The 27,222-nt window shown below is 39.6% G+C and overlaps 1 long non-coding RNA gene across 1 annotated transcript in view; it reads right to left on the bottom strand.

Annotated features, from left to right (window-relative positions):
• Positions 1–6,384: 6,384 nt before the first annotated feature.
• LOC123478459 (uncharacterized) overlaps positions 6,385–27,222 on the bottom strand; it is a 49,348-nt gene continuing 28,510 nt past the window's right edge. The window contains exons 2-3 of the long non-coding RNA XR_006653669.1: positions 9,287–9,402; positions 6,385–6,491 (exon numbers count right to left, since the gene is read on the bottom strand). This is a non-coding gene — a long non-coding RNA (uncharacterized lncRNA). The remainder of the gene's footprint in view (positions 6,492–9,286; positions 9,403–27,222) is intronic.

The following is a 27,222-nucleotide window of genomic DNA, read 5'->3' as shown; positions in this document are numbered from 1 at the left end:
CCTGGGCCTTCATAACACAACTTAAATCAGCGTTTCCCTTAGGACTTCTGTGTGGCTCAGCAGGACCTTGTTGCAGGCAAATTACTTACTCTGCCCTATGGTCACAGACCAGGATGCTTGAGGGTCTTCACAGAAATGAGTGTCTCGTCTGCCTGTGGCAGTCTCATGGCTAAACATGACCAAGGTGGGGGTTTCATAAGTACATGGAAAATCTTCCTGGGTTGAAAGAAGATGTGACAGAGGAGTGGGGCCAAATGCAGGGGGTGGGGAGAAAAACCCCAAAGTGGAATCGAAGATTAAAAGCAGCTTGCCCTCCCTGTGAAGAGAGGGGCTGCAGGAGGAAGGAGCTTGCTGAGGGCAGACATGCAGCTTGTGACTCAGCAGAAGGAAGCTTGTATAGAGAATGCCTGGTTCAAGACTTTGCCCCTTTATGCAACACGGAGGCAGTAAAAGCGGCAAAGGCAACGTGGCGGATGCTGGCCGTCATTGGTTGGAAAGGTAGACACTCCCACTGGCTTCCAGCACACTTGTGATTTTGGGAGATGATTTTTAAACAGAAGGTGGGCAGCAGCCACTCTCTCTGGCTTTTTGCCTCACACTGGCAAGAAAGGCAGATGCCAGGACCGCCTCAGGCCCCGCACAGTTGAAAGTCAGCTCCCAGTGGCAGGGTCCCACGCGGGATGTGTGCCTTGCTGTGCGCCAGCCCTTAAGACGCTAAGGCCCAGTGCAGCATGGCATATGGGTCCTGGACAGCTTCCACTCTCTCACCCTGAAAACAGTACATGGGGGCTGAGAGCAGCACATGAGCTGGGAAGTTCCCCTGCAAATGGAGCTTCCCCTGCATGGCCTCCTGGAGTGATCCAGCAGCACACCCCAGACCCTGAGAGAGAGAGAGTCGCTATTGGAAAATGGTGACTCGGGCACCAGATAGAGAGATGGCTCGGAGCTGGAGAGATGGTGACCCATTCAAATAACAACTTTGGGCTACACATAAGCAATAATGGGGAACTTCTGGGCATGGATTTGGACTTTAATCTTCCTGGGGGTGGCTGGTTTTCTATGTTTTGCAGGAGAGGTTGGCAGGAGTGCTCCCAGCCCCCTCAAATTGGGAACGCTGTTAATAAAAACCTATTTCTTTCTCCCACAAATCTTCAAATGTGTTATGCGTATACATGGCAGTAACAACTGGACCCCATGTCACTTTTCATTATCTGGTACAGTAGGAACCCTTATGACACTCAGTGTGGGTCGTCTCTGTTTTTACCAAATTAGGTTGATCTGGGAAGCCACTTAAGTGCAAAGGTCAAATTCTGCTTTTTCTTTACTAGATAGCCTGCGTGCTTAGTAAAAGGCATTAACTGAGATAGTCTGAAGAATGCCGAACCAAAAGCAAGATAAATTTTAAATGTTTAAAAAAGAATTTAATTAAAACATACAGTTACAAGCTTTCCTAAAGTACATTCCTTGCTAACATTATACTTGATTAATAGGCTATGTTCTGGAAACAAACTTTTTATAGAACAATACAGACTAAGTTGTTTTAGCTGGTACTTTTCAATGTCTTAAAAATATTTTTTATGTCTATTGTCAAGAATCAGAGGGAGCAAAGGAAAGATTTCTTTCCATTAGTGTCTTAGAGTTTAGAGCAACTTGAGTGCAAATAACTTGACAGAACCCACTCTACTTAGGGAAGTCACAGCTCCTGGGTAGACAATCTGGTGCCCTCATACCCAGCAAATTAAAGCTCTTCCTCCAGTGATTCTATATTGACATTACTACAAGGTAAACTGAGGCAAAATAAAATTTTAAGAGTTTATTTAAGAAAAAAAGATTTGAATCCGGCAGCCCCAAATGGGAAGTGGTTAGATATGCCCCACCCACAGGAGCTCAGGGAGAGCCTTTTATAGAGAAGAGACAGAAACAAAGCAGGAAAATGATTTGATTGTCTGTAACTTAGCATTGACCTCATTTGGAAAAGCCCAGTGACTGTTTATGATTGAGTGTCCTTAGGTTTTGATTTATTAACCTTGAGGCATTTACAAGCTTAGGTTTTAGTTTGCTTCCATAGGCTGCTAGGACGTTAGAACCACTTCAATCTAAAGTCGTTGCATAATTAATTTTACAGCATACATGGAATGAGGAAAGGAGAAAAAGTAATCTTAAATGGACTGAAATATTTTTTAATAATTCTTTGGGGGAAGTTGTGCAAATTTATATCACTTCTTTTAAGTTACATAAAGATCAACTTCAATAGACAAGAACTTCTCTACTTAACTTTGCCTATGTAAAAATATAAATAATATTCATTGAGCTTTTAAAAGCTAGAAACTATTCTAAGTGTATGACATACATAATCTTGTTTTATTCTTATAATAACCTAGAAAGTAGCCTTTAAAAAAATCTATTTTATAGGCAGGACAACTGAGACACATAGTGGTTAGGGCCTTGCTCAAGGTCATACAATTGGTAAGTAGCAGACCTGGAGTTTGAATCAGGTCAGCTTCCTTACAGCCAGTGCTAGTGACCACTGCACACACAGCCAGATACCAGGCTTCTCTCATTTGTTCATCAAATATGATTACTAAATGGCATATTTTAGTAAAATTAAGCCAAGCTGAGATATTAAGTTAGCTTAAATAGCTTAAGCTAAGCTATTAAAAACATTTTCTTTAAAAAATATTGTATGGTTTGACCTGCTATTTCACATCTAGGGACTTAGTTTAAAGAAATTTGCAAAGATGTGTCAGTGAGAAGATCAAGGAAAAACCAGATTTTTTAAACATTTGTGTTCATTTATATAACAGCACGTTGAAAACAGTGACATAGATCTATATCTATTGACAGGAAAGATAACTACAACATATTACTGGGTGAAAAAGTTTACAAAATAACATGCAGAATTTTATCCCATTTTGGGGATAAATGTGTATATATAGTGACTATGTTTATTAATAAATATTTATTAACTACTTAGTAATGCATGAAGTTACATGTTTTATGTATTAACTCATGTAAATCTCAAAAACAACCCTCAGGGGTAGGTACCATTTTTGTTCCCATTTTACAGATCTGGGAAAGTGAAAGACTGAATTATGTGCCCAAGAATATGAAGAAATCACCAAAAAATAACTATTTCTGTAAGGTGCAATTTGGGGGAACTTAGGCATAATTTTCTGTATTTTACATTTCCCCAAATGAATATTAATTGTTGATATGCCAGAAAAATATTTGTATGTTGAGGAGGAAGCTTTTTATTGACTAATTTGCTTTTTCTACAGATATCATGGAAAACTTTATCTTCACAAAATGATGTTGGTAAAAAGGGAAATAGTCACAATAAAACCATTTCCTCTCATGGGTCTCACAGCCTGTGCAACCTGTTCAATTGTGGCTAGGAAATGAAAGCTGTCCTTCATAGGTAGGTCAAAGGGGTGGTTTAGTGGATTTATCCAGAGAGTATATTGGAGAATAAAAGAAGATTTTTTGAACTTGGAATCATCTTGGAAGTTGCTTTTTCTACCACCTTCAGCATGGAAGCGATGTCACTGGTCCTGGAGTCAGGTGAAGCATTCCTCGAAAGCAGGAGGCCACCCATGTAGTAATGAGTTGTTGACAGGCACCCACAATGCTCTTTTTGGAGGCAGGCACCCCTTTCAGTTCTGTGTAGTCAAAACCAGAAACAGATGACCCTGGCTGGGTAGTTCAGTTGGTTATAGTGTCACCCCAATATGCAAGGTTGCAAGTCTGATCCCCAGTCAGGACACACACAAGAATTAACCAATAATGCATAAAAATTGGTGGAACAATAAATTGACATTCATTCTCTCCTTCCACCTCTATTCCTGTCTTTCTAAAATCAATAAAAAAAATTATAAAAAAATAACAGAAACAGATGAAGTTGTAGAAATATGAGGTCTTCCCAGAAGGCATCCAGCCATATAATATGAATAATAGAGACATTTATTAAAGATAGGAGATACAAGAAACATTGTACACAAGATAATGACACCTCAGTCCCCTTCAAAGTAGGCACCTTGGGACCTCACATAGTTTTCTTTCAATCACCATCAGCTGCCCCGTCATATTTTCTTGAATCTCATTGACAGTCTGAAATCTCTTCCCTTTCAAAGGTGATTTTAGTTTTGGGAAAAGCCAGAAGTCACAGGGCACCAAATCTGGGCTGTAGGGCACTGAGTCACCTGGGTGATTTGATGTTTCGCCAAAAAACTCTGCATGAGACATGATGCGTGAGTGGGTACATTGTTATGATGAAGCTGCCAATCACCAGGTGCCTATAGCTGTGGCCTTCTGAATCATTTGAATAGTTTCTGCACAGGAATGTTCAAGCTTAATGCAAAATTTGATGCAGATTTGTTGCTCTATTCGCTCAGTCATTTTGAGTGTGATGGACACACACTACATGTGCTTGTTCAGTAGCATCTACCACCACCACTGACTAGTACAGCGAAGTCGTCAGTGCTCATGCATGTGTATTCCATCCAGTCCACTCTCCTTGGCTGCCATGTTACATCATCGATGTCATGCAAACCATTCTCATTATATTAATAGTGGCTGGTCTTTTTCGGGACAGACCTTGTATACGTGGTGAAGACTTGGTACTACACCTTTGAACGATTACAAACTGTGAGATTGAGAATTTTTCACCATCGGTAAAAATCCCCATACATGAAATTGATCACTCTAGGGCAATAAAGGGTAACATTGACCTTGAAGTGCCAGTTGGATATAGACTACACCATCACACAGACCTGCCCTTGAACAATACTCTGCTAAGAGCTTCAAGGATTCTTTCCAACATAATAGGAAATTAATGTTAGAACTAAACGATTGAGTATTTCTATTTTCTGATATTCTCCATATTTGTGATTTTTAAAACTTTAAAATAAACAAAAGTATAGAACTACGGTAGAGTTCTCATTACATGATTGAGGTTCACTCAACAAAGGGAGTCCCCTATATAGATCATTTTAATCAAGGGTCTGGTATCCAAGTGGAGTGACCAAATAAGCAGCAAATCTTAGAGAGTGTTGCCTCAACATAGTTTATGCGTGTTTAGCTTTATTACAAATCACAACAGCATGTTTTCAGGAGTGGTTATTTTCATAATAACAAAATAAAGAGCCAAAGCATCACTGCACTTAAATAATATGTGCAAGACTTGCACATTTCAATTGGGTCTGCAAGAGCTATATATCATAAGCTTATACCCTTATAGAATTATTACCATATTTTAAGAATTTCACTATCTGCTCTTTGTTTAGAGTGGTTTATTATAAAGTGATTTTCCTGACTCTTTACCCACTTTGGAGAGCTAGATTTCATAAATAGCTATAAGTCAGGAGAATCAACCTCAGTGACATGGAAAATTATTCTGAACAATGCATAATGTCATGGCAGGCTACCAAACCACTGAGAAAACGTCCAAAGGAAGTCATTTGGTTCTAAATGTGAATGACAAGGATGTTATTTCACAATGTCCAATCAAGATATGTTATACTGGGGTCCCAAGAGAAAACACTTTAAATACAGCTAAGGTCACAGAGGTGAATGATCTTATCATTGCTGGATCAGTTCCCAGCTGGCAGAATACAGACTGCTTTTACAAACTGAGTTTCCTGGCTTCCTACTGTGAGCATAGAAGATCCTGAAAGGGCTGGTATGTTCCGCATTTGAGGACCTTCTATGTATCTCTTGCCCTAGATTTACTCCCCAAGAAATACACTCAAGTAAGAAGAACAAGCCATGTTCAGATACTCAACAATGTTACCAATGCAATTTCTTAACAATGTAGGGTTCCTCTAGTTCATTTCACCACCATGGTACCAAGAAGAAGGGACCACAGACAGGAAGGCTCTGTCTTTCTCATTCTTCCACCTGTGTCACCTCCTCCCTTGACCCTGTCTCTTTGATCCACTGCTATTCAGCATGCAGTCTAGGGACCAGTAGTATGAGCATCCTCAGGGAGCTTTTAGAAAGGCAGAGTCTTGGGCCCTGCCCAGATCTGCTGAGTCAGAATCTGCACTTAATGAGGTGCTCCAGGTGATTCCTGTACATGTGACAGTACATAGAATATCCTCCTAACTTTATACTTTGTCCTGATGACGGAGTAGCTTAGGACAGTTGATCCTTTTTGGTATTTTCATTTCTATTGTCATCCACTGTAATCCAAGGAATTAACAATCTAGAAATCAACCCTCTCCCTCCAAGCTGATATAAGACAAATACAGGACAACCAACACTTGTTTAACCTTTTACTACTTACTACATACTTTCATAATCATGTCCAATTGGTGCTCGAAGCATCCCTGAGATACAGTAGGCTGGGATCCCAGTTCTCATGTTACAGATGGGGAAGTTATGGTTGTTAGATGTTAAGTGACAGGCTCCAAATCACATACCACTTGTTCTCTGACTCCTTTCCTCCTAAGCCATGATGATCAGACAGAAGCTCTAAAACCAGAATGGCAGGGCTGCAGAATAAGGCCAGGAAATAAAATAGAAGTCACTGGAAAAAGTGGAAATCAGTTGTGTAATTTGTAGTCACCTTTTCTGATTTCATCCCCCAATGACAGGGACATACAAAGGGATCTATTAGCTTTTCATAAAGGTATTTGGCCTCCTTTTTAAGTAGGAACTGAACATAATCCTAAGCAAGGGAAGATGGGAAAGCCAACCATGCACATGGTGTCCTGAGAGTGGTCTCTACAGGCTCTCAAGCAGGAAGCTGGCTGGGTCAGGTGGTCAACTGTGACCCCACCACAGGTCAGTCCTCTAGGAGAGCAGTCCCCAACCTTTTTTGGCACCAGGGACCAGTTTCATGGAAGACAATTTTTCTACAGACTGGGATGGGGGTGGGGCAGACAGGAGGCAGAACTCAAGCAGTAATGTAAGCAAAGCTTTGCTCACTTGCCCGCCGCTCATCTCATGCTGTGTGGCCCAGTTTCTAAAAGGCCACGGACTGGTACCAGTCATGGTCGGGGTTTGGGGACCCCTACTCTAGGAAATTTTTAGCATCTGTTTCACCAAGTCCACACATTTCACAACAGTCAGTCAGATATGACACCACACTTTCTGAAGAGATCTCTTTCTAGGCAAAAGCCACATTTGCTTTATATATTTCCATTTCTGTTTGATGTTTTCCAAAGTTTATTATAGCTTCCAAAACAGCTCACTTTTGTGGGTTTCTCATTAGGAACAGACAGACAAGTTTTTCAGAGAACAGTTTCTCTGCCAAACCATTGCCAGGTGCAGTTCCCTCCATGTCTGGAGCTGCCCAGTGTGCTCGTGGAAAGGTCAAATACTGAGCATCTGTGACCAGACTTCTGTTCTAACTGCAGGTGAGTCTTCAGCAGACCACCCATGAAAGGAAAAAAGAATTAGAACATCTTTGACAAAACAAATTCCATTACCATATTTCTATAGGTTCCTTTTAAGAGTAACAGGGTGAAAGGCAATTTGGCAATTTAGGAAGTTACTGAGTAAGTTTGGGAATGCAAATCCTCTTGATACAATTTCCAAAATGTTTTCCTCCTCAAAATTCAAAGGAAGGGCTGGCACTCAGGGATGGTGCAGACTCCAACCATATCTCCAGCATCTGTTTTGTGAGTGAGGGACTGTGTTCAAAGCACGGAAGTGCTGATTCCCCATGGTGTGTTCACTGTGATGGGATTTCTCGATACAGCTGTGTGTGGCTCCCTGGGTCATGAGTTGGAAGATGTCCCTGTGCCCAAGATGGAGAAACCAGCCTGCAGAACTAGGAATGGACAACTCTTCCCATTGTAAAATAAACATACCCCCAGCTAGACATGAGAGAGACAGCAGCCCATCAGAATCAATTGAGACCTGTTTTAGGAAGACTCCATCAAACACTGGCAACAGCCAGGATTACCTAAAAAACTTAAAATCAACCATGGTCCAGTATTTTTGCTCTTTACATTTTGGTAATTTGTTCTTTATACTTCTGAAATATAGTATACCAGAGCTTCTATGTGTATACACCCTCTTTTGACCATCACATTTTAATACTTTGTACTGATTTATTTTTAAATTCTATTATTTAACTAATAAAAAATAATAGGCATTACAGTGAACATGAGGAGACAATGGGTAAAAATTCTAGACCACGAAGACTTTTCTGAGACTCACTCTGCAAACAAATATATTGGTTTGTTGTTAGTCTTGCTATTTTTGCTGAATGTGCCTACAAATCTACCCCAGATCTTTGTGTTCTGTGCCTGGAGTTCTCCTCTTTCCAAATCTGGTATTTTCTCCTTCAGTCTCTGATTTAATGTCAACCTTGGGAAAAGGGCTTCCTTGACCATGTTATCTGAAGTAGATGCCCATTGCCCTGGCCAGGTGGATCAGTTAGTTAGAACATGGTCCAGCACACCAGAAGGTTTCAGTTTTGATCCCTGGTGCATATAAGAGGCAACCAATTGATGTTTCTCTCTCACATCAATGTTTCTTTTTCTCTTTTTCTCCCTCTCTCCCCTCCACCCTCCTTCTCTCTCTAAAATCAATTTGGAAAAAAAAACATATCCTTGGGTGAGGATTAAAAACCAATAAAAGTAGATGCCCCTTGCTAATCTTTTATTTTATTTGTTTAATTAATGTTCTATGTCATTTGCTTATTTATACCAGCTATTACTATGTTATTGAATTATTCCATGTTTTGTTTACTTGTTTATTGCCTGTCTCCCCCAGCAGCATGCAAAGTCTCAAGGCAGGAGTCTTGTTTGCCTTTATTATTCTTGCATATCCAGATTTTAGCCCAGAACAAAGTAGGTGCTCAATAAATATATGTTGAATGAAAGATTAGATGTTTGACTATTCCTTATTTGGTTATTCCTAATAGCAAGGATTTAAACATTTTTCTAATTTAATTTTCTTTATCATTCTTTAAACTATACCAAAATTTTTCATCAATTTTTTAACACACATATTATCATACAAAGTGGCCATTTTAGCCTGAGAAGCATCTCCTAAATTTGAGAAATACATAGTCCTCTAGGTTCTGAAATCTGACTTAAAAATGAAAATGGTTACCTTTATCCAAGAGGTGAACTCATTGATAAAAACACAACATTCACTTTTTAAACACTAGTTACAATCAGTGACAAAAAATCAACTATTTTTGAAAATACTGCCAACTCCATGGTTTAGTTAGTTTTAAAGAATATGTCAGGATTTTAAAATTCTCATCTAAAATTCATCAAGTCAACAAATATTTCTTGAGCTTTCCTGTAGTTAATGTGATTGTTCCTACCTCAATTATAGAGGTTTAGACACAGACAGCTTTGGTGATTCCTCAGGTGGAAATTACACAGAAGTTCAGGAATGGCTTTCCTCTGCCTACATCACAATACACATCCAGCCACGAGCCTGGGGTGGGTTAGAAAACACTGGAGTTACCAGATTTGCTTAAAACTGTCACTGGCATCCCATCTGCTACAGAGGCAGAGGTGATTCCTTTGTTCTTTTCTTTTAACTCCTAGGAATGACTTGAATTTTAGTTTGGCACATGACCAGCAGGAATAAAGATGGAATTTGTCAGAATAAAGATGATATTTTCAAACACCTTTGTAGCTTTATGTGGTCATGTGACTGAGTTCTGGTCCATGGATGTGAATGTAATCCACCTTACCTAAAGGGTCACATCATTTACCCTGGCTGGTGGGGCTCAGTGGATTGAGTGCTAGCCTGTGAACCAAAGGGTTGCAGGTTTGATTCCCAGTCAGGGCACATGCCTGGGTTGTAGACCAGGTCCCTAGTGGGGGTGGGGAGTGAGAGGCAACCACACATTGATGTTTCTCTCCCTTTCTTTCTCCCTCCCTTCTCCTCTCTCTAAAAATAAATAGATAAAATCTTAAAGGGTCACGGCATTAAAGGAAGGGGTGTACCTCCCTTTCCTTTGAACCCTTATCTGTTGTCTAGAATGTAAAATTTGTACTAAGACATTTTGTACCATATCTATGAAAGCAAGGTCCTGGGGAAAAAAAAGGAGCCAGGGAGATGAAGGAACCTGTGGCCCTGCTGTCCTCATTGAGGACAGTTGCTCTATGGCTTAGACTTTAGCATGAGAGAATAACTATCCATCTTCTTTAGCCCACTGCTGCACCAGCTGCCAAGTTTACATCCCAAGTGATGTGCTTTCATAGAGTTCTCTTTCTTATCTTATCTAAAATTCTAAATAAAATAATTTATTTGATTAGGTTCCACTTAGAAGTGAGATCATATGGTATTTCCTTTCACTGCCTGGATTATTTCACTTAGCATAATGCTTTCCAGTTCCATCCATGCTGTTGCAAAGGGTAGGAGCTCCTTCTTTCTTTCTGTTGCATAGTATTCCATCATGTAAATGTAGCATAGTTTTTTTGATCCACTCATTTGCTGATGGGCACTTAGGTTGCTTCCAGCACTTGGCTATTGTAAATTGTGCTGCTATGAAGATTGAGATGCATAGGTTCTTTTGGATTGGTGTTTCAGGATCTAAATGTTTCAAAGCATTTAAAACCAGTGTGTTTTGTCACTGTGAATTACTGTGTGTCCTTTTTGGCACCAAACAGGGTACCCCCCAGAGAGAGAGCTCTTTCTCCTTTAACCTCCTGTCAGAGCTTGTGCTCAAAGAGACCAGAATGGAAGGTCATTTCCAATATTTCAGTTCAAGAGAAGGAAGACAAAAGAGAAAACCCTCTGTTACACACAGAAAACATACCTTCATTAATTCTTCAGAAACAAACATCTTAAAACAGCAAGGAGAAATCTGAACTGTTAACATGATTTCCAAAATCAACTCTGAAGGGGGAGGCTTTATAGATGAGATGTAAAAATTCAAAAATTAAACATAAACCTTGTCTTTGTCAGACAGCATCTCCAACTCTGCTGGGCATTTCAAAAGGATCTGTGTCTCTCCATGTTTTCATGTCTTATCTCCTATTGGGTGAAACTACAAGCAAACATTTTAGGTCAGAGGAACAGGACTGTGGACTGGAATGATGGCAGACTTTCCATGAGATCAAAGGACCATTTCGAGGGGATGTCTGCTGGGTTCTCAAACAGAGTTTATTTTTCTTATGAGAATACTTATGAGGTCTTTACTGGAAAGTTGTCCTACTATTTCATGTGTAAAGAGATTCTGTATACCACACCAGAGCTATGTGGCTGTCCATGTTAGTGATACAAATCAAAATAATTATGATTGCATATTCTAGTGTCTGTTTTACACAATGCTGCACAGGTGGCATTATTAAACTGTGTTCATTAGAAATTCCTCCTTTCTAGTCTTTTCCCCACAGAGCAGAGTCACTATCTCAAAGCTTAACATACATGATGGTTTTTCACTTTTTTGGGGTGATGGTTTCATTTGAGAAGCTGATGAAAAATATGAACTCTTTTATACAGAAAGGGCATATGTATGCACTTACACTCATAAGATGCTCACTACCATGGCAGTGCCTTCGTGACCTCACCAGTGCTTCTGGCTGCACCAAATCACTTCTTTGTGTGAGATTTCCATGCCTCGTGTTTGTTTTAGATATATAATCAAGGCCTAGTGAGAAGGCAAGTACCTGCATATATACACATATATATTTTCTTGTATTCTTTCTCAGTAACTAACCCATTTCAGCCAGAACAGCAGGGTGGAGCCCACACCTGATAACATGCAGGAAGAAAGCTGTCATTTCTGGAGTATTTCCATGACCTGGGGAAACTGATGGAGAGCCAAAGATTGGTTCTTGGCCAGTTTTTATCTGAACAGAACCATGGGCTCAGCAGTGCTTTTTCAGAAGACAAAATAATGTTCAACTTATTTCTTTACTATCCCATACCAAAAAAATCCCCAGATTTGATTTTCCAAGAGCCAAAGTTAGTGATGTCTCACTTGAAGTTGATGGCTACCTCTTAGACTGGAGCAGTATAGAATTCCAACATTTATACTCACCAAAGAGTAATGAAGGAGCTGGAACTGTGCAAACAATTCAAGAGTCCCACCCACTCCCTCTGGAATGTCTGTTCCCTTCCCAGGCCTGTATTGTGACCACTCTTGGACTCAGACTCACTCCCTCCAACAGGGCTTGATAATGTCTTATTTCCCCCTAAGAGAGTATTCTCCTGTGATAAACAATAAGAGATGGTCAACGGCCATGTGGAGAAGTTGTACCTAATTCCTTACTAGAACTAATACTGGGGGTTTACATTTGGTGGCATGGATATTTGGGGGAGGTGAGATTTCTGGCATGAAGTGAGCTCTCCTGCCAGCTGTGTCTGGAGAATCTGGATTCAGGGAGGGGAAGGGTTCTCACTGTTGATCAAATTGTTCCATTTCTCATGCTACTGCAAAGAATAAATCAAAGAAATAGAAACATGGAAGAATTTGGGGATGCTTCTTCTTTTCCTACCATTTAAGAAAATGGATCAATGTTGCCTCTGAATCATAAAAGAAGCCTCAAGTTCCTCCTAATTATTAAGTATTTTTAAGATGCTCTTCATCTGTCTCATTTTACAGTAACATCAGAAAGTATTTCCATTCCGTTTTTTAAATAACAACGCCACAACTCTGCCTTTCCACTTCCCTTTGATGACTCCCCCATCTCTACTTTGTGTCTTCTGCTCAAACAGCCATTGCTCCTGTATCATACAATCATTTTTCTTGTTCTAATCACTGTCTGTATCCATGACAGATTGCTTTTCAAAGGTGAGGTAATAAAACCTTGACTTGCTTCCCTTTCGTTCAGAAAAACATATCCTGTGTCACGCAAGCCCCAGAGGTCTCTATAAGCTGCCTGCCAGAAGTCCTCACCATTGTCACAGCTGAATTCCCAGTGTCCACCATCACATCCAGCAGACAGAACAATACTCTGGAAGCTGCAGACTCAAGACACACCCCCAGAGTTCTTTGTTATTGTTCAAAAATAGTAAAATGGGAAAAAAGGCTGTGTGCAGTACACTTTATCAAGGAGGCAGGGACCTTAGGGAAGGAACTGGCAATACAATGGAGGGGGGCCTCATGCAGTTTGTAAATTACTTAACCTTTTGTGTGTTTAAATAAGCTTCAAAAAATGATAATCAGTTCAGAAAATTTGCATCTCCCAGGTTCCACTTCTCCCTGCTTCTCTCCTTTCTAACCACATCCACTTCTTTCCCTTAGTCTTTAACCTCATTGTCTAATCCAGCAATGAAAGTCTTGAGTTCTTTGAATTATTTCATTTTCCTAGGAAAGCCTAAGTGCCACGCAGTAAATGTTTCCCAAATGCCTCCTATTTTGTATTTCCCCCAAATACAAGCTTTCAAGAAAACTACGTGAAAAGGGAATTAAAACTCCTTTAAAACAAGAAACTTAGTTTAAGGTATTTAATATATAAGAAAGTGGTTAAGAGTATGACATCATTTTTGTTAATTTCAGATAAATTGATAGATTTTTAAAATTTACTGGAGTATAAGTTAATGAAATCAGCTTTTATTTTATTATTTCAAGAGTCTCAAAAACTAGCTTTTAAGAAAGTAAGGCACTGGCCCTGGCCAGTGTGGCTCAGTTGGTTGGACATCATCCCCAAAACCTAAAGGTCTCAGGTTTGATTCAGTCAGGACACATACCTACATTGCGGGTTTGGCCTCTGGTCAAGGTGTGTATGCAAGACAACCAATTGATGTTTTTCTCTCACATGGATGTTTCTCTCCCTCTCCTCCTCCCTTCTCCTCTCTTTAAAATCAATGGGCATGTCCTCAGTAAGGATAAAAAAAAAGAAAAGAGAGAGAGAGAGAAAGAAAGAAAGAAAGAAAGAAAGAAAGAAAGAAAGAAAGAAAGAAAGAAAGAAAGAAAGAAAGAAGAGAAGAAGGAAGGAAGGGAGGGAGGGAGAGAGGGAGGGAGGGAGGGAAGGAGGGAGGGAGGGAGGGAGGGAGGAAACAAAAGGGAGACAGAGAGATAAAGAAAGAAAGGCATTGACTTTCACATTGCATGTTGCTGGACATGTTTCTGGAAGTCTAACAGCTTGGTTCTCAATGTCAATGAAAGGACTTCTAAACCTATGGAAAAATTTTATGAGTTTATTTGAGCTAAAATTTTGAGGATATGCCCAGAAGCAAGATCTTGATGAAATGAAAAAAATGATCTTGAGAATGGCAGTTGTGCAGCTTATTTTATACATTTAGAGCCAAAGAAGAAAGCATAGGAAGGTACATGAAATCCATTGATGGTAGATTATGGAGGAGGGAAAAAGCAAATGGGAAGGAATCTCTAGGATTGGTGAGTACAGGATAGTTAACAATTAACATTTACAGTAGATGGAGATGGATGGTGTGTGGGGAACAAGATTACAATAAGGAGTTTCATGCTCTGGTGCCTGTGGTTGTGCCCTGAGGGGTCTAGAAAAGAAAATTATCCTGACATTTCAAAGGTATGTTATTCTAGAAGAGTAAGAACAGTGAACAGGCTCATTAAGGTAAAGACTGGCCTTTACTAAGGAGGTTGTAGGCCTGGGACGTGACAACCTGCCATGACCTGCCCTGGTAGGAATTTGTGATCTCACCATCCTGTGAGGTTACTTTTGGTCACTGAGCTTCTCAGGTTTATTATATGGCCCCTTTTCATCATATCCATTGCTGACTTTATTTAGGCTTCTCTGGATTCATTATAGGCTCTACAAATGGAATGAATTTATTTTTATGTCTGGTTTCCATTTTCCCCATCTCATCAGTTCATAATCAATTTTGATGGAATTCCTAACAATACAATTTTAAGCATTTTTATTGAATTTCTGCTAGCAACATTATGTGACTTCTGCAAAACCTTCATTGATTGTTCCTTAAATGCTTTTGACATAGGCTATTTGTAAATAGTCCCAGGGACTAACATCACCCAGTCACATTTTTAGCACTAAGTGAAAGAGAAGTTGTCTTTTTTTCAGAGTAGATTGTTGTTACTTGACCATCTTGAACTTCTCTTACAGATTTTCCTTGGAAAGGATTCCCATGTAACAAGGACTATTGTAAATGTGCTAAGTATGAATGCTGAGAAGTCAAAAATAAATCAGTCAATTACCTCGAAAAAATAGCCTAAATCCTCAGCTGAAAGAGAAACATCTATGGGGACCCAAAGTGCTAGAGGAATCTCTCTTTCTGCCAATAACTGAGGTAATTTTCTTCAGCATTGGAGAGAGCTGGTTGAACAATTTGCCTCTTTTTTTCTCCTCCCACTCCATGCTTGAATTCTTGCCAGGGGGGTGGAGTTTTCTCAGAATCAGAATGTGGGCTCAGTTCCACTCCCTGTTGTTTACTTTGACCATTGTATCCTGAAGAGTTCCCAGAAAACTAAAATGCTAAGACTAAGGGAATTCAGAGAAAAAAAAGAGAGAGAAAAGGAGTTCTAAGGAGCTGGCCTTGAGCATACATGGCATCTGTATCCAGCTTCTGAACGAAATTGATAAAAACTCCAACAACTATCTGAGGCTGAACCACCAGCATGATTCCAGGATCGTTGCACCTCCTACAGTCCATAAGTTCAGTCCAATACAATTGCCCTATTTCCACAGGAAGTAGGTGGAGGGTAAGTGAAGTAATATGTGCAGCGTTGAACAAAATGATTTGGATGAGAAGAGGGAGAGAACTTCTTGCTACATCACCTCCTTTGCGGGGCACAGGGTTGAAGAACCCTGGAAAAGCTGATCTGGAAATACTAGTAACAACAGCACTAAACACATTTGTTCATTTGTAGCTTCAAGACACACAGATTGTTTGTAAAAGCAACTAATCCAGTACCAAATTTAACCTTTCTTTGGAGAGAAACAACTAAAAAAACCTTTCTTTTAAATTTTTTATTATTGTCAATTACAGTTTGTCCCCATTTTCCCCAATTACTCTCCCCTGCCCTATGCACCCCCACCTCCCACATTCAATCCTCCTCCCTTGTTGTCTTTGTCCAAAAACATCTTTCAATCAAATATTTTTCCATATGACCAAGCTAACTTTACTGCCTTCTTGAGAAAATTATGCACAGCCGACTTTACTTACTGGAAGGAGTCGACCACACTGAGAACCACAAATAGATGACTAAATTTAGGGATGTTGAGGAAGTAACTTTTTGTTAATTTAAAAATCAAACAAGGTTCTTCAGTACATGGTTTGTGGAAATATAAGAAACAACTAATTTTATGAAGGAATTTGGAGAAATTTTATGGAAAAGTTGAAAGTGGCTTTCTCTAAAGCAGCCAACAGAAAATGTAACCAATGAGAATGATTCTGCAAACATGGGATTTATAATGCATTTTTAAATTATGTTAGAATAAAGGAGCAGTGAGATTTTAATAATTAGTGTACTCAAAAGGGTAAATGGCAATTAGGTAATAAAATTACTAGTGCATTTTTCCCACATTTTGTTATTGTTGTTCAAGTACACTTGTCTCCATCCTCCCCACCCCGCTACTCCCCCCTCACCCCAGCCATCCCCACTTCCCACCCTTGATCTTATCCCTCTTTGGATTTGTCCATGTGTCCTTTATACATGTTCCTGAAAACTCTTCCCCCTTTCCCCCCTATTCTCCCCTCCCACCTCCCCTCTGGCTACTGTCAGATTGTTCTTAATTTCAGTGTCTCTGGTTATATTTTGCTTTCTTGTTTGTTTTGTTGATTAGGCTCCACTTATAGGTGAGATCATATGGAACTCAAGAGCGTTATGCTAAGTGAAATAAGCCAAGCAGTGAAAGACAAATACTATATGATCTCACCTATAAGTGGAACCAGTGCATTTTTAGCACTACCTAGAGGTTTCTTAAGGGTCATTTGTCCTCTGACTCTCTATTTCTCTGTCTGAGCTTAGGGAGGGTTACTTGGCTTTCTCAGGTTCCTTGTGGCCCTGACCACAAAGCCATCCAACTCCCTTTGCCCTGGTTCCTGGCTTACTCTGCCCACTGCAAACCTTGATTTGCTTTCTTAGCAACTGGATAAATTATTCTGATCTCCTTCCATGATTAACTTAAAAAATTAATTCTTACATAGCATTTATCATATTGTATTATAGTCAATTCCTTTTTAAAGTAATTTTATTGAAAAATACATCACGTATAAGAAAAATCATGTATATTTATAGGTGTAGTTTAAGGAATTACAGGGAATAAGAAACATAATTGGTAGGCATAAAATAGGCATGAGGAGGTTAAGAACAGTATAGGAAATAGAGAAGCCAAAGAGCTTAGATGTACAACCCATGGACATGAACTAAGGAGGGAGAGGAATGCTGGAGGGTGGGGGTGCATGGCAGAGGGGGATAAAGGGGAAAAAACTTGGGACAACTGTAATAGCATGATCAATAAAATATACTTTAAAAGATAAAGAATGAATAATTTTTTAAATAAAGTACCCTCCATTCAGTTTACAAATTCCATGATCACATCTCACTTTCATTCCAACCCTCTCCGGAGATAATCATCATCCTGCACTATTAACAATCCCCTTGCCTTTCTTTATAATGTTATCACTTCAGTGTACACCCCCAAATCACCTATTCTACACATCGTATACTTTACATATTCTTCAGTGACTGCTTCTTGCTCTCATGGTGTACTTTTGAAATTTCTCCTTGCTGGTGCATGTAACTGAAGTTAATTCAGCTCACTGCTGGGTATCTTTCATGATATGACTGTAACATAAATTATTTACTCAGACTTTCTGGCACAGGCATTTGGAGTGTTTCCAGGTTTTTAGTTAACAAGCAATACTATTGTGAACATTTGTATGTATGCCTCCTGCTGTACATGTACAAGGTTCCTTTGAAGAATATGTCTAGGAATTGAGTTTCTGAGTCAGAGTTCAAATTTACTAGGCAAGTCCAGACTATTCTAACAGAGCTTTATCAGTTTACTCTCGCCCCAGCACAGGTGAATACCTCTATTGTTTCATATCTGTGTAAATAACCAATATTATCTGGCCTTTTAATTTTGCCAAGCTAGTAGATGTGAAATGGTTTTAATCAGCATTTCTATGATTAATGAGGTAGGCATATCTTCATATTTATACAGGCCAGATCAGAGAACCCAGGAAAGAGACCTGCACATATGCAGAAACCTGGTTTATGACAGAAAAAGCATTGCAAATCAGGAAGGCAAAAACGGACTATAATAATTGATTTTCCTTGTGAGATAAACAAATGATCAGATAGAATACCTACCTTACATCATGCAAAAAATCTTGATTTCAAGTGGATTGAAGACATAAATATAAGATAAAACTACAGATGGCCCCCGACTTACAAGGGTTCAACTTACAATTTTCAAATTCACGATGGTATGAAATTTATATGCATTCAGCAGAAGCTGTGCTTCGAATTTTGAATGTTGATCTTTTCCGCAGGCTATAGATATTAGATACTCTTTTGATGCTGGGCATCCGCATCGAGTCACAGCTCCCCACTAACCCTAAGATCACAAGGGTTAACACCTGATAATCTATAGTGTGTTCATTGTGATAGAAGATTTTGTCCAACTGTGGGCTAATTCAGGCACTCCGAACATATTTAAGTTCAGCTAGGACAAGTTATGATGTTCAGTAGGTTAGGTGAACTAAATACATTTTCAAGTTATCAATATTTTTATTTACAATGGGCTTATCAGGGCATAACCCCACTGTAAGTTGAGAAGCATCTGTATAAAACTTTTACAAGAAAATTTAGAAGAATGCCTTTATTATTGCAATCTTAAAGGATTTCTATAATGGAACACCAGAAGCACAAATATTCTCAGAAAAATCCTTATAAATTCAACCACATTGAAATGAGGTATATCCGTGTCTCACTGAATGTCCTCTGTGCTCCCTCTACCTTGAGAATTACTTACAATTTTCTTGGTAGCAAAATTAATGATCAATTTTTGTAATTGTTTGATAACTTAGGTTTTTCACATCCTTACTATTTTTTGATAAGTTGTTTGGTCATGTGCTACAAAAGCCTATGACTACTGAGTTTCTATCTATTTCTCCTTGTAGTTCTGGTACTTTTAAATTTATGATTTATGTCACATTATGCTTATTGGTACATACATATTCTTCACTGTGGTCATAATGTTTACCACTAAAAAATCCCCTCCTTTGCCTCGTTTAATTCACTTTTCTTTGAATTTGGACTTGACTGAAATAAATATGACCATCATTGGTTTCATTGTGTGGCATTTGTCTGGGTTGTTTTTGTTCTTTCTTTTTTGGTCAGCCTTTCTGAATGACTTTGTTGCTGTCTTCTTAAAGCAGTAGATTTACCTAATATATGTAACAGATATTTAAGAAAAAACAAACAAGTATTTTTTTAGCTACTAAAACAGCAGCCAGGATTCTTGAGAAAATTTCCTAGTTCATATTTCTTCCTTATAAGGAATAAAGCAAAATGGCTCAGAGCCATCAAAAACATATTCATTATGCCCAAGAGGGACAGAGAAGCAAGAGATTACATGATTTTCCCACCAAAAAACATATGGAGGAAACTCTTTATAATAGTGTATGTATTGCTTTTTGAGCGAATTTAACCATTCTTTTTCCTTTTAGTTACTGCAAAATGGAAGACGAAGTGTCGGACCAGCTCTGACTTGTAGGATACACCTGTACTCTGAGTTCAGTCAGCCTTCCATGGCCTCTCTTTGCTTAAAAATATTTTTGAAGATAACAAGCCACATTCTTGTGAATCTGTTGCAATTGTGTCGTTTAATTACTAATTAGTAATTAAACGACACAATTTGTCCTTCAGTCCATAGTTTTCTCTTTAATAAATGCATCATCACCATCATCACAATCATATTCTACAAAGGACCATTCATTCATTCATTTAAAAATATTTATAGAGCTGTGCATTGTCAGATGCTGTCTATAAATTCTTCACACACTTACATTCACTCTTCTGTGTGTGTATTCTACTTAATAAAAATGTGTGTGTGTGTTGTTTGACTTTTTCATTACAGCATACAAAGAAAAAGTATGGTTGGTGTGACTCACCTCCAGGGAAGTGAACCTCCTCTTACCTCTGGAGCAACTAGCACTTTGTCTCCTGGGCATTTACATCTTCCTGATTGTCAACCTGATTGTTCAAGTAAATACTCAGGGGCCTTGCCACTTTCCTCCTAAACAACTCCCATAGCTCATCTTTCCTTCCCAGCTGTAGTTCCATCTTTATCACCATAGGCCCCACCATATCGATATGCACTGGGGTGATAGGGACACCTGTCAGCCCAAGTGCAGATTAACCCACCAGGCCATCTGCTTCCTCTATCCCCCGCCTTTCTCTCTGAATCTGCACATTCAGTGCTACCACCTGTCCACACAGCCTCTCAGCAACTGCTCAGATCCCGCCTCGGGGGTCTGGTGTGTGCCCCCAGGGACAGGCTACCTCTACCAGTCTCCCTGCTACCTCAGCCTCCTACAGAGGAGATCAGAGCCTCGTTACCTTTTGCTGTCCTTGCAATGAACACAATAAAGCAAACCAATTATAAATTGTGTCCAATCACATGTTGCCTTCAGTTCAGCATTCACCATTTATAAATGTGCTGATCTATTATCAGATGGTAATCTGGTTCTTTTCTGCATAATGAGAAATATCACAATATATTTAATGACTTCTCATGAAAACTTCTCAAATCAAAAAGCTTTCTGTTTCTATTTAGATACCACAATACCCTGTCTGATAAACCAGCTGTGCTAAGCAGGGGCTGAACAACTGAACTTACACTCAGGGAAACCTGGGTTTGGTTTATGATGAATATAAAAGAGGATGCAAATTAATTCCTAGAGAGTTCTGAGCCCTCCCAACTTAAGGGGTAATGTTTTCTAGAGGAGGTGGATAGAAACAACATGTACCATCCATATATTACTCCACTGCAGTTTTCCATGTAGGAGAAGAACCAGGAATGTGTCCCAGCTCAAGATTAAATGGTGCTCAGGATTTAAAAATAATTAAAAATTAACAAGCTCAGTAACTTTGTGCAAATAGAGGTTGGTGTAGAAATGTCTCCATTGGGTACCCAGTTCTGTAAGTTCCCTCTGTCCTTTCTCTAGTAGTTACGTGGGGCAAGATTTGAGCCCTACATCTGGTTTAGTAAATGGGGAGTGGAGAGAGTAGACAACCCAGAATTACAACATACAAGATCACTTTTGTTTCTTAAATGTAGACTTCATTTCTCTTTAATTATCTTTATATAAAGGTCAAGTTACATGAGGAATTTTACTTCAACAGTTAACAATACATGTGTATAAAATACATATATCTACATACACATAGAAAGAGTGATTCTCAAAAGAGGAGCTGTGTTTAGACATCAGTAGTGGTCACGTAGGAAGTTGCTAACAGTGAACCCTAAGATAACCAGCTCTGTGCCCAAACCTGTCAACACCAATATTTCTGATTCCATCATTATGTTCCTTAACTAACACGGACTTTTTAGGCTGCCCTCATCATAATTTCAGTAACACTTGCTTGCTATTAATCCAGCAGGCTAATCCTTTAGTTTTCTACAGAAATAGGACATAAAATGTATTTCTTTGGAGACTGGTGAATGGGCTTCAACCTTAATCCCTAGGCCTTAACCTTACTTTGGCAAATTTCCTTTAGTATCTGAACCTCTAGGACTAGTTCTGTTCTCTTAGGACGTGGGCTTGATCCTGAGCCCCTGATGAGTTTTGTCCTCCATTATCTACTAACAGATGTTGTGTTATAATTCCAAGAGCCTGAATTTCTGAGCACCTCTATCCCTGAATTTCCCCATCACTGTAGTTTACTTGTCAAAATCACTTTTGACCTGGTCTTCCTTTAGTCAACAAATTTTCCAGGAAATTCTGTATGGACAGAAAACCTGAAAGTGATGTAAATCCTAGAAACAAAAAGATTAAAAGGACACAACCCTCAGGTATCTGGGTGTCCTTATTGCCTTAATGCCCTGTTTTGTCTTTTACTTGAGATCTTCAGTTCTTCCGAACATCTCTGTTCATCATTAAATATGAGTTATGAGTAACTTTTTTCTGACCCAAATTATCTGTGTGCCTCACCCCACTGTAGCAAAAAAGCCATGCCCCAAAGAGCCTGAAATTAAAGGTCAGTCAGTATAATATATACTACCCAAAACACAGGAACACTCAGAATCTTATATTGTTGATTTTCTACTTATTGATTCTTTCCTTGGTTTATTTTCAGAAATACTACTTTCTTAAAAATAAGTTTAAAATATTTTACTTAGCAATCTACTCTTTCCTTTCTCTTCTCCTTTGAAACATTCTTCAGTTAGCAACTTAGGTGACACCAAGCTTGTTCAAACAGCCAAGGATTTAGCTCTTTTAAATCTGAAACTCCCCTTTGGCTTAGAAGTGGAAAAACTTGTACGTTCTTATCCTCCCCTGTTTTACTGCCATGCTGGTTTTGATATTCATCAGGTATTTTAATTACTGAAAGTCATTCTTTCTACAAAACCTCCACTTAGAAAAGCATGATGAGATCTAGTACATTTCATGCTTTGAAGAACAGAATTTAATCCAACATAAAGTTCAGGTAACAGCCAATCATATAACTGCCCAACCCCATTTTTTTTTAACCTGGTTATTGTTGCTAGTGTCTTGAGTTCACAAGCTCTTTCTCTACAACCAAATACATTAGTCGAATGCAAATGTCACCAACCTGTCTTTGCTTACTTTTCCTAGGAAGTATGTTGGAAAGTATGCTAGGAAGCACCCTGTGCTTCCACATTACCTGAAAGCGTCATCAGTGCATTCATTGGTCCATTGTTAATTTTCAATCACAGTTTTCATTCATGCTCTGGTATTACCATGCCAAATTTGGTTCAAAGCACCAGAAGAAATGTTTTCAGAATTTTTAAATCTCTCAGCCCACCACCTACCCAATTCACATGTGAAAAGTGTTTTTAAAACTACATTATTACCAGGAATTAACTTCCTTCTACTGCAGATCCAAGTTCAATGAACTATATTCAGTCACTTTCCTTTCTCTAAGAAACGGAGTGTCCATGAGGAAAGGCAGTCTGCAAAGCAAAGTCTTGGCTGCTGACTTCCCAATTCAGGCTAGACCCAATCATATTCCCATGTATTCTGAGGTGTCACCCCTAAAAAAGTCCTCAAAACACCATGGTTCTTTTATAATCGTAACCTAATAAACATTCTCTAGAACACATTTATGGTTTCTGGACCTCCAAGAACTCACAATTTCCATTATCTGAAAACAGCGGTGGAATGGATTTAATCATTTTGAGAACCAGGAAGTAAACCCCACTTCCTTCTTTCATTCCTTGGGATTGTCCCATGAGTAATATCTCTCTGTAATGTTCAGTCTTTTCTTCTGATTATTATTCTACTGGACAATTCTCAGAGAGCACTACCTCATCAAGCTCTCAAGTGTCTTCCTTTCCTCTCATTGCTAAATCTTCATGGAATAGTAAAAATGCTCAGAGGCTTTGTTTGTGATCTTATAGTAGCTTCTTCACTCCTTTTAATTTGAATTCCATAGCCACCAATGAACTAGAGTTTCCAAAATCACCTGAACTTCTAAATACCAAAGGTGTTCTACTAAGTCATCAGGCTTTTGCAACATTTGACCATGTGACTTTACTTTTCTCTGTGATATTTCCCTCTTTTGGTTTCTCCATTCTTCATTAAAAGGAGACATTTCCCAACATTTAGTGTTTACTTTTGCTCTTTTTAAAATATATTTATTGATTATGCTATTACTGTTGTCCCATTTCCCCCACTTCACTCCACTCCATCCTGCCCACCCCCTCCCTCCCAAATTCCCCCCCTAGAGTTCATGTCCATGGGTCATACATATAACTTCTTTGGCTTCTACATTTCCTACACTATTCTTACTCTCCCCCTGTCTATTTTCTACCTACCATTTATACTACTTATTCTCTGTACCTTCCCCCCCAACTCCCCTGTTGATAACCCTCCATGTGATCTCCATTTCTGTGGTTCTGTTCCTATTCTAGTTGTTTGCTTAGTTTGCTTTTGTTTTTGTTTTAGGTGTGGTTGTTAATAACTGTGAGTTTGCTGTCATTTTTACTGTTCATATTTTTGATCTGCTTTTTCTTGGATAAATTCCTTTAACATTTCATATAATAAGGGCTTGGTGATGATGAACTCCTTTAACTTGACCTTATCTGAGAAGCACTTTATCTTCCCTTCCATTCTAAATGATAGCTTTGCTGGATACAGTAATCTTGGATATAGGTCCTTGCCTTTCATGACTTGGAATACTTCTTGCTAACCCCTTCTTGCCTGTAAGGTCTCTTTGGAGAAATCAGCTGACAGTCTTATGGGAAGTCCTTTGTAGGTAACTGTCTCCTTTTCTCTTGCTGCTTCTAAGATTCTCACCTTCCGCTTAATCTTGGGTAATGTAATTATGATGTGCCTTGGTGTGTTCCTCTTTGGGTCCAGCTTCTTTGGGACTCTCTGAGCTTCCTGGACTTCCTGGAAGTCTATTTCCTTTGCCAGATAGGGGAAGTTCTACTTCATTGTTTGTTCAAATAAGTTTTCAATTTTTTGTTCTTCCTCTTCTCCTTCTGGCACCCCTAGGATTCGGATGTTGGAACATTTAAAGATGTCCTGGAGGTTCCTAAGCCTCTCCTCATTTTTCTGAATTCTTGTTTCTTCATTCTTTTCTGGTTGGATGTTTCTTTCTTCCTTCTGGTCCACACCATTGATTTGAGTCCCAGTTTCCTTCCCATCACTATTGGTTCCCTGTACATTTTCCTTTGTTTCTCTTAGCATAGATTTCATTTTTTCATCTAATTTGTGACCAAATTCAACCAATTCTGTGAGCTTCCTGATTACCAGTGTTTTGAACTGTACATCTGATAGGATATCTTTTTGTTGGATATCTCTTCATTGCTTAGTTGTATTTTTTCTGGAGCTTTGATCTGTTCTTTCATTTGGGCCATTTTTTTTTTTTTGTCTTGGCACTCCTCTTACATAAAGGGACGGAGCCTTAGGTGTCCACCGGGGTGGGGTAATGCCGCTTGCTGCACTGTGACACTGTATGTGGGAGAGGGGCCGAGAGGGAGCAATGGTGCTTGCTACACTCTCTGCTGGATTTCAGTCACTCCCTCCACCACCCACAATCTAACTGGACCCCTCTAGTGCCAATTCCCGAGTGGGTGGGCCCGCACATGCTCCAGACCCCCGTGGGTCTCCCCAACGAACTCTCCTGTGAGGCTAGGAGCCTCTCCCACCACCACCTCAACCCCCACAGGTGTCCCCAATCAGAGGTTTGAGGCTTTATTTCCCTGCACTGGAGCCCTGGGTTGCGTGGTCTGTTTCACTCCCCCGCTGTTCCTCCTGGTTTATCTATGTGCTAATGTGGGGCCGTGGGGTCTGCTAGCTGTCGCACTGCCTGCCCCCACAATCCGCCACCTCTCTGGGTCCACCAGCTGCCAGCTTGCCGTGAGTCCTCTCTGCCCCAGCTGCCTGTCTCCGCCCCTCCTACGGGTCTGGATGAATGTTTCTTCTTTATCTCCTTGGTTGTTGGACTTCCATGCAGTTTGATTTTCTGTCAGTTCTGGTTGTTTTTTGTTTTTAAATTGTTGTTGTCCTTCTTTTGGTTGTGCGAGGAGGTGCGGTGTGTCTACCTACGCCTCCATCTTGGTCGGAAGCCCTACTCTTGTTCTTTTATCATTCTATTGCAACAGTCTTAGGTGGCTCCCTCTACTGGGTGAAGTTCAAACTCTTTAGCCACCTTCTAAGCCTTCTTTGTTTCACACCTCTACATGCAGCCTACACTCTGGCTACTCTTTTCATTTAGGGTTCCCAAAGGCACTGCCAAGCTTCTGTGCCTTTTGTAATCCTATTCTCTTTATTTAGCATATTCTCTCCACGTTCCCATTTTATCTAGGGCATACCTACTCACTGGTCCAGGTCCAGATTAAAATTCAAATCCTCTCCATAGTGTTCCCTGTGTTTTGTACCATAACATCATGAGCAGAGGCAACTGCTTCTATTGGTATTCCCACAGCCCTTTATAGACTGTGATCACCTTCAATGTTGACATTTCATTTCATACAGGATCTGACTCAGTGCTTGACATACAGTGGGTGTTACATGAGACCACCCATTTTGCAAATATTTATGAAGTGCTTACTCTACAGGGGGCACTATTCAAAGTGTGGACTACACAATGGCAGGAAAAGTAGACACAATCCTGGCCTTTAAATAGCTTGTAGCTTCAGAAGAATTAGACAACCACTCTAAAGAAAAAAGTGTTTGACAACTTCCTTTCAAGATGGAGGTGTAGGTAGATACATTTCACTTCCTCACACACCAAAAGAAGGACAATAACTAATTTAAAAACAAAAATCAACCAGAACTGTCAGAAAATGAACTGTATGGTTCAACACTCATCCAGACTGGTAAGAGGGGTAATGACTGGCAGTTGGGGCAGAAAGGAAGCACATGAAGGCAGTGGCTGGAGGACCAGGTAGTCCCACATTCATGTACAGGTAAATCAGGAAGAACAACTGGGGAATGAGGCAGACCATGCAACCCAGGGTTCCATTGTGGGGAAATAAAGCTTCAAAACCTATGGCTGTAAAAACCTGTGGAGGTTTTGGTGGTGGGAGAAACTCCCATTCTCACAGGAGAGTCTGTTGGAGGGACCCATGGGATCCTAGACCATACACAACCTCATCCACCTGGGAATCAGCACCAGAAATGCACAATTTGCTTGTCGGTAGTAGGGAAAGTAATGGAAAACAAGGAAAGAGCCGAGCAAAGTGCATTGTTCCCTCTCTGACCCATCCCCCAAATATAGTGCCACATGCAACAAAATGGATTGCCCCACTCTGGCTAATACCCAAGGTTCCTCCCTTACAACATGACAGGTATGCCGAGACAAAGAAATATGGCCCAAATGAAAGAACACATCAAAACTTCAAAAAAAGAACTAAGCTACAAGAAGATAGCCAACCTATCAGATGTAGAGTTCAGAACACTGGTAATCAGGATGCTCACAGAAATGATTGAGTATGGATGCAAAATAAAGGAAGAAGTGAAGGCTATACAAAATGAAATAAAGAAAAATATACAGAGAACCAACAGTGAAGGGAGGGAAAACAGGACTCAAATCAATTATTTGGAACAAAGAAAGAAATAAACGTTCAACTGGAACAGAATGAAGAAACAAGAGTTTGAAAAAATGAGGAAAGATTTAGGAACCTCCAGGACAACTTTAAGTACTCCAACATCTGA

The sequence above is a fragment of the Desmodus rotundus genome, chromosome 8 (genome assembly GCF_022682495.2).
Source record: "Desmodus rotundus isolate HL8 chromosome 8, HLdesRot8A.1, whole genome shotgun sequence".
In the NCBI taxonomy this organism is placed as follows: domain Eukaryota; kingdom Metazoa; phylum Chordata; class Mammalia; order Chiroptera; family Phyllostomidae; genus Desmodus; species Desmodus rotundus.
The sequence above is the reverse complement of the archived record's forward strand: the minus strand, read 5'-3'. Positions and strand labels throughout refer to the sequence as shown.